This window comes from Ochlerotatus camptorhynchus, unplaced genomic scaffold, assembly GCF_037179485.1.
Source record: "Ochlerotatus camptorhynchus isolate MF236.1 unplaced genomic scaffold, CSIRO-AGI_Acam_v1.1 ptg000205l, whole genome shotgun sequence".
In the NCBI taxonomy this organism is placed as follows: Eukaryota; Metazoa; Arthropoda; class Insecta; order Diptera; family Culicidae; genus Ochlerotatus; species Ochlerotatus camptorhynchus.
In genome coordinates this window covers 762243-771700 of record NW_027040695.1, presented here as the reverse complement: position 1 = coordinate 771700, position 9458 = coordinate 762243, and positions in this window count along the sequence as shown.

Sequence of the window (9458 nt, the reverse complement as noted above, 5' to 3'; positions counted from 1 at the left end):
CCAGAGAAGACGAGAGAAATCCCAACCCGAAACAACGTCGACTGGGTCAGGAATCAAATCCGCTGCCTGCGTCACGAACTTGTTTTATACCCGCACCTTTGCTGGCTTAAATGCATATATTTGCACGCAATGGTTTTTACCTTGGTAAATTTTGAATCTCTTGTGCTCAGTTGTTTTGCTGTTGTAAGTCCTAAATGAAGTGTATCATATTTATTTATGGACAACAAAACTTCTGCTTTGTGTGATACCAAATACCTACTGTTGAAGAAACTTGTTTTACTAATTAACTGTAAACAAAAAAATGGCTATTCAAGTCCACACTTATTTTTTTCTCGCAAAATGCGCACCCCGATGATCAATCAACCGTATACAACTATCACGACTAGACCCACGGAAGGAGAAAGGCATTTGGTGGTGCTATTAAACGGTTTTTTGTTTTGCCATTGATTATGATTATCTTCACTGAGTAGGTCAATTTGGTACTCGGTTCTCCCCGCGTAGCCTTCGCATTGTGGCCGCTATTCAGTGTGCTGGAAACATGCCAGATTGGTGAATTGCAACACTCCAGTGTCGGCCAGCTATCATCAGGCCAATGTTGATGTTAAGGGTTGGTGATGCATTTTGATTTACTGTAGGTTCCATACTTTAACTATACACTTAACCAATATTAACAGGGTGTCAATTATCTGAAAAAAAAACCTGGAAAATCAGGGAATTTTATTCAAACTCAGGGAAATATGTCTTAATCAATGTATCGTATGTAGAAGTATGACTGACCTCCCTAGTTTCATACAACTTGATGTGTAGTTTGAGGGTTTGAATTTCATATTTTAAATAGAGTTACGAACTTGTGATTGCTAAGTTGAGCAAAAATTACTCAAATAAAAAGGTATTTTAATTCAACTTCCACTGGGGACTGTGTTCATACGGAAATTGTCATGCGTTGTTTGGAGTGCGACGAAGATAGTAATACAATATTTCTAATCACTGACTTTACTCTCTCTACATTGATGTTAACCTTCCACCCCGAGTTCAGATTGACGGTGACGAAATCAAGGTGGTCGACGAGTTCGTGTATTGGGCCTACTGGCATTGTGGCAGTGAATCGTGCTTACTTTGCACGGTGGAGGACGCCCTTGTCGAATAAAATTCGCTGTCGCACGAAGGTGACTATCTACATAAAGCTGGTATGACCGGTGGTCATCTGTGGCCACGAGACTATCCTTGTGGAGTATCAACAGCACCAAACGGAAGGTTTTGCGTACCATCTACGCTGGAGTACAGATGGAAAACGAAACGTGGAGGGAGTGAATGAACCACGAATTACACCATGTGCTGGGAGAATCACTACCTACAGTAGGACCATTGCTTACAAATTTAGCCAATATTTTGAAAGACAAAAAGGATTGTGTCTCAACCGTTAGTTTAAGGTGATTGGTGTCTTCAAAAAATTAATTACCTTTTTTAGTCAATCTTTTGATGTAAATGACGGTTAGTGAGTTCTAAATTTCTAATTAATTTCAATATTTAATATTTCAAATTCGGCAAGTATTTATAGAAAATAAACAGTTGTCATTGGTTGATCAATCTCACCAACATTTTTTTGGAAAACCACTGGTTTATTCCCGCGTGATATTCGATAAATCCGTTGCGTCAATATTTTAGCAACAACTGAACACATTTTCTTCATTCCCACGCGAAATTATTCGAATCTTAATTTTGTCCCGATAGACCGAAACATCGCTAAAAATCAGGGTTAAAAATTAAGGTTGTCAACACATTAAGTCTCATTCAAATACAAATAGAAAACTTGGATAGTATCAAGACTACACAAGTTTGGTTTGCCGAATCTCGGTTATTCCGGCAATAAGTTTTATTGAGATATCAGTAAAAAAAAATGCGGAAATTGTTTCGCTGAATCTTAGCAAGCAAACGTATTTTTTTTTTCTGAAATCTCAGTGAAGCTTATTTCCGAACTGCTTGGTGGTGCCGGAATTACCGAGATTCGGTAAACTTAACTAAGTGTGTAGGTTTGTACTGATCGGTGAAAATTATATGCCTTTAATTTATGAACATCTTAGGTGTTGTCAAGATCGATTTGATTACACAGTTTTACAAAAACTTTCTATTTGTGTTGACCTATTTTGTGGCTTATTATAAAAGCAAAAAACGTTCAACGATTATGATCATTAAATTCTCCCGCAAAATACCTCACCATACACAAATGTTGTACTATAGCAGTTAGCCTACAAAGAAATAATGTTTTGAATGGCTTTTCTTGCTAATACAGCATGCTCCATATTTAGTACGTTTTAATTACACTTGTTTACTAGCTGCCTATTGTGTAAGAATTCCGTTATACGCCAAATCTATTCAAACTCTGTTCAACCTAAAGGGTGAACACAAAATTAATGCCACAAACATAAACAGTTGTAATTTTTTAACCAGGTTCAACGACAAACTTATACCCGTTTTCCAATCAGAAATACAAAAAGTCTTTAAAACATTGTACAGTTGCAAAAGTAACAATGATCAACAAATTTCCTTGCTTAATCACTGATTTCAAATTTGAGACTGGACATTTTTTTAGAGCAGTCTATTCACTCGACTATGACTCGGGATAAAAAATCTCCTAGACCGTCATAAAAATAGACGTTTGCAATATGGACTAAAGAACCATAACTGAAAATTTTAAGACATTTGGTAACGTATTTAAAAATATGCAGCTGTTTATGTGTGTGGCATTAATTTCGTGTCCACCCTTTATCAATCGCAATTATTTGTCACTAGAAGAGCTTCAATGTCAATTTACATACTTCGGCACGAATAATGTTACACGGACATCCGCTGCATACAGTACATTCATAATGATACAAACCAAACACGCTGAAGATATCGCTAATCCTATTGTATGAGGCATCAGTTTACTAAGGCAACACCGCATACAGTGGGTGACGTTGATTAGTATACATGTGTATCTTATGTTCATGTATAGTAGAATTATTCAGCTTTTTCTTAGAAGCAACTAGATATTATGTATGTTCTGAACCCGTTGTGGTTAACCAGTTATTTATTGAGATCTGTCAGACACTAATCGCTGTTCGGTAATTTTTGAACTACGGAACTTTTCAGTAAAAATTAAAAATCACATCGTTTTTAGCATACATTGGTTGGTTTTGTTGCTACAATTTTCAATAGCGGGTACGTATTTTGATGTGGTGTATCGATTTTTTTTTTGTTTACATGCTATTCCCTTTGTGATTGACGTGTGAACAAATGTTTTCAACAATCGAATACAGGTATACCTCGACAAAACATAACTGTCACTTTTGACTTCCACCGTCAATATCTCGCTAATAAAGATTTGTGGCAACTCTGAGGCAAATCAGGAATGTCCGAAGTGAATATGTTATACAATATAGGTCCAAGAATGCTACCCTGAGGAACTCATGTTCTAACAGGCAGTCGTTCAGATTTGGAATTTTGATAATTAACCTGTAGAGTTCTGTCAATTAAATAATTTTAACTAATTTCATAATGTAGTGTAAAATCAAACTTTTTAAATTAGGCAATCAAACTTTCATGCCAAACACTGTCGAATTCTTTTTCTATGTCTAAAAGGGCAACTCCAGTTGAGCAGCCTTCAGATTCAGGTCCTTACACTTGGTCATTTATGTTACCGATGCTTTCAGATTCGTAAAATATATCAAAATCGTGTTCAAATAGAAATATTACCATAAGTCTTCGACATTACATGCCTAAACACAGAAAATATGTCCAAAAACTCAAAGAACAGGCCGCGTTAATATATTTGTCAACCACTGTAGCTTTCTCATTCCATGTGTTTCCAAATTGTGCACCATGCTCACGTGAATATTGATTAAAAAACACAATCACTGCACACTGCACCGACACGCAGCAAACGAAATGCAATGTTTAGCTGTTAAACAAGTGTTTCGTGATTGAGAATCATAAATAATCTATTATTATGTTTTCATACACTGCCGACAGAGGATCGGTTCTATGAATAGGAAAAGGAAAAGGGCCTGTAAACAGTACTCTTTTGAAAACCACACAAAGACTAACTGTTTCTGTTTGCACATCGGAAAATTCATTTCAAAAGTCAAACATGTACCGCTATAAAGGCAAAATGCTTACGCTCGCTCTGTCACCATTCCATCGATTATTGTTTCGTGTGTTTGCTTTAGGTTTACGTTATCGATCTAAGATTTATTTATCGAAAGGGATGGACTAGGTGGCATTTAGTAATGGAGTTGTAAATAGCTACATGAAGTGTATACCATGCCAAAGGTTTCAGTTGTTTCTTCGGCATTTGATTGTAGGAAATGCTTGACAGCAGCTAACTAATTTCAGTCGGTCTTGTTTAGACTACCGCTCTATTTTTTTCCAATAATTTGATAGCTGATATAACGAACAGTATCTTTTGAATACATTTGTTTTCACTTTTGCATCTACCTTAATCCCATGTAGCTAATGTATCAGTAGTGTTCAACCGGTGACATTGCCAGTTTTGAAATACAAATTTAATCAGCTTATGACCATACAAAGGGAAAAGTCTGATAGTGTGACGAAGATAGTCACACTTTCATTCAGCAATACCAACTGGATTTTACTTTTTATGGTATGCTCTCGCTCGTCGCGGAGAAATGACACAGTGAAACGAAACCAATTTGATTTTTATGTCTAAAAGCCATTTACATTTTAATTTGAATATCAAACAAACTAGTTCGATACCTAGGCGGACTGATCATTTTTAGGCTACTGTTTTCTAGGGTAGTGACATTGGTTTAGAGTCAGTATTAATTTGGTGTAAAAGCGATGCAATAGTACTGATATCAGTGGTTATCAATACTTAATATACTATTGATTCGACATTTTACTGATATCAGCACTTTTATGCGATACTTATGAGCAGTGGCGTCGCCCTAACCTCAATCTACCTGTTCAACAACTCTCAAAACGTAAACAAACAAAACAATATTGGTTCCAATGGATAAACATCAGTGAAACTAGAAGACCCGATGCCTTTTGAAACTGATTTGAATGTAAACATGACCCTAAATAACGTTTTCAAAGTTGTTGAACAGGTAAAAAGTGAGGTTGCGCGACGTCACTGCTTATGAGTAACCTCAAATAACGTTAAAACATGCATAGCATACATACATAGAAAAAAAAATTCAAATCTATGTGTGATATATTGATGTTTTTTTTTTTAAATGGGTTATAAAACATGAAACATACAAGATACTAAAAGAATGTACTTACCAAAAATTTATCAAAAACATCGAGCTCCTAACTAACACAAACATGTTAATCAAGGCTGCTCATAAACTACGTAGACACTTTATGAGACATTTTGGACCCCCTTCCTCCTGGAAAATTTTTAAAATTTTGTTTGGGCCGTCAACATTTTGTAATTTTTGGTAAGTACTGAAAATTTGTCCTAAATCATTAAGATTTACCTGCAGTATCCAGGCTGGCCACTGCATCGGGAGAACCAGGAATTAGATTGTAATTATAAAATATGTGTTTTATACCTTTTATAGACCAAGGCGAATCAGTCAAAAACTGAAAGTCTCTTTAATAAAGAAAACTAACTAACCTTTATAAACCGAATTTAGTTCGGAGAAACTGACTGGGATCTTGAAATTTTATTGTACGCATGACATCTCAAAAACTTTTCGAATTACCAGAATCATTAGCCCTTATGCGTGTGAGGAATTCTACGCTTTTTTCTACACCGTAATAGCCAAACAAGATCCGGGTACCCCGTCACGTACATAACGGTTAGTCTATTTTCTACATGCATGATCTTGAATTTATGTCTCCTGCATCTTAAAAAGCTTTCAGTGACTGAATTAACTAGATAATTTTATGAATCCCTTTACAGGATATCTTTAAAATTGACTTATGATTTTTACTAGAATCACCCAAAATGTTTTCAGAGTTATTTTCTGCATTCCTCACAATGATGTTATGATTCGCTCCATAATTGTCACGGAACTCTGGATTATAGTACATTTATCTTCTTATTCTTAATGATTATCTCCATATTTATTTTTTAAATAGTCTTGGTATATTCCTCAAAAAAAAAAGTATTCTCCTGAATTTTCTATTTATTTCACCTCGGAATTCCACGAGAGTTTTCTTTGGAATTCTGTTGATATTCTACTCAAATGCTCTTGAGAGAATCTTTTCGGGTTTTCTTGAAATTCTCTTTAGAAAACTCTTGAACCTTTCATAGAATTTAATTTGTAAATTTCTTGCAGATCTTCTTAAATTTAAAAAAAATTGCAAGGACATTTGGAAATATGCTCAAAATTCCCTGTGATTTTTTTTTCTTTCTGGAGCTTTCTCGCCAATTGATTAAAATTCCCTCTGAATGATTTTTTTAAAGAATTCCCTTAAAATTATCTTCATATTTAGTTGAAATTCTGCAAACAAATTGTGTGAGCTTTTTCAATGGAATTACTATCGATATTCCCTTAAGGGGGTAGTCCACTCAGGCGGCATGAAAAATAGGTCATTTTCACGATTTTTTTTTAGGGTAAATAACGATCAATTCAAAAAAAGGAATGCATGGTTTGGCAATTGAAATGTCCTCCATTTAATTCCACTTAATTAATGTTGGTATCCATGACAGATACGTATTTCGACTACAATGTGCAGTCTTCATCAGTGTCATTCCCACTAAAGAACTTATCAAAATCTAACCCCCTTAAGTACTCATCCCCTAGGCAAAAAAGTCAAGATCATAGGTATAAAAATGAAACTACAATGTGTTGAATCGGAACCTACCTAACTAATAAAAACCAAAGATTTAAGTAAGCTAAAGGAGAAAAATCTATACAACTCTCTAATAAGGAAAATCCCCAAAGGCTTGGTAACCATCATAATGAAGTAATGAAATTGGGTTGTTAGCGGAATGCTAAATACAACAGCAAAAAAGGTTATCTTCCATTTAATTCCACTTAATTAATTTTGGTATCCATGACAGATACGGTAGTTACCCTTTGATAGGCTCTTTTACGCGAGATAGTCTCTATGTTACGCGAGAACCTTTAAGATATGATATTATTGTCCTCTGGGCCCAAAAAAATAAATACTGCTCAAAGAAATTTTTTAGCAGTATTATACATTTTCTATCGAAAATCATCACAAAACAAAATGAACCCTTAAAAACAGATTAATCTACCTAGAGGTTAGACATACCTTTTGACGTATAAAGAAGGTAGGAATAAAATTTTTTTTTTGGTTATATCTCCGGAACACCGAGAAATCGGGATATAATTTGATAGGGCTATGGGAAACATTTACTATGGAAAACATTTACATTGAAAAGTGTTTCGATTCCTTGTCTGGAATTGCTCATAGGTCATCAAATTGAAGGCTGGCTCATACCTAAGCAGACAACGGCGCCGGTGGTGTAGTGGTAAGCGTGATAACCTCTCACCCCAGCAGGCCTGGATTCAATCCCAGTCGGCGCCGCCGGGATGTTCTGAGGCATAACATCTCTGATCACGCCTTCCTTCGGATGGGAAGTAAAGCCGTTGGTCCCCGGTTCATGAGTTGATGGGTCGATAGGTAGGGTCCAGGTGTGGGAGCTGCCTTCCTGGCACGTCGGTAGCATTGGTGCTCAGCACGGAAAACAAGATCGACGGAAAAAACAAACCAAAGGAAAAAAAAAAGATACCTAAGCAGACACTGCAGGCTTAACTCTAGTTTGCATTTTTCATTTTGCATTTTTAATTTCTTTTTATATTTATTGTGGATTGAGTTCAATCACGATAAAATAAACAGCAAATTATTGAGTTTGTACATCAACAAGACATCTAAAAAATATTGTTTTTCATGTATTTTATTAATGTTGTTATTGAGTAGGGATCACAAAATGACATACGATAAGTTAACTAAGCTTTAAACATTGGACGTAGTAGTAAATATGTCTTTTTTCCCAAGATTTCATGAATGACTAATGTTCATTTTTTAATTATCCTTCGGGCGATAAAGTTTGGAAACTACTGCATTAGTTGCATTAGGCAAAAATTGTATCCTGTCATATGATGTCAAACCTAATATATGCGTCGATACAACTCAATAACGGTTTCGTTAGGTCTCATTGAGCAGAAGATTAACTGTGGCCAAGTAAATCAAAACAACATAAATAATCACATCGCTATCAGTGAAGTAGCGGCGATTCCACTATAATTTGAGCGGCATTGTTGAAACACAGGGCACAAGTGAGCTCATGTGTTGGTGGGCTCATTTAAAGTCGGCAGCAATCAACGACAGAAACTGATACGGGGGAAGCCTTCGTCGTCACGTCACCCATATCATGGTCCACCGATCCCGCCGTGCGGTCGGTGATTGCTCCATAATAATTGTCCATGTCTGTTGCAGGGTAATAGAAACACAAAACTAATAATAATCGTGACGACGCTGTTAGTCATGATTCCAATGATTTATTAATAACAATGTATCCGCGCATTATATGCATGTAAACAGGGGCAAGAACTTTCACCATGTTCGTTGCTCGTGGCCATTGATGGTATAGCTCAAAGCCTCTGTACATCCGTCACATTGTGGACGACAACGAAATGTACCTACATACGTCTTGGGGAAGATAGATGCATTATATTTGTTTAACTTCTCAAGAAGGCTGCAGTGGTAGTGATTGATTCCCAGAAATTTTCCCATCAATCGTGATAGTTTGAAGTTATTTTTTTTTTGTCGAACAGAAATTGCTCTCATAAAATTACTCGAATAAAGTTCTGGTAAGAAGATTACGACACTTGCGGGTCTTTAAACATTCGCCAGCTTTCCTTCGCGTTAGAAAAACTTAAGTATGATTAAACATAAAAAAACCTCGATTACTATACCAAGCAGGGTTGCTAATGAACAGAACCCCAATTAGAATTTGCATTGCGTTAACGGTGTTAACGTCATTAACAACCCTGATCCCTTCGGATCCTAGAACACATCCATGTGTGGTACATGTACTTCTAAAGACCTAAAAATGTATTGAAAATTTACCGTCCCAAATGTATGTCAAAAAGTTGTTGTGGCAAGTGGTGAAAACAAATAAAATTTTATCAGAAACACAACCAAAATCCAAAAACTGTATAAAAGGGTATCCTCATACTCTAAGGCAAGGAAGGGGTTTAGAATTTCGTGACAATCAATATATAAGGCATAAAAAAAAACACGAAAAAATGTTGCTGCTAATTTGCTAATTTTTCCTCAATTTCGCGTGACGTACGATTTGGGTTTGAGGTACTTTTATAATATTTCAGGAAGCGCCCAAAAGTGATCCTTGTACTTGCGTGACAAGCTTTCATTGTTGTTTCTATTGAAGCATTATTCCGAGAACAACCTGTAATACCAGTTGCGAATAAACGAGTAGCAATTAAAAGAAGGAGTGTAAATAAACTTCTAGT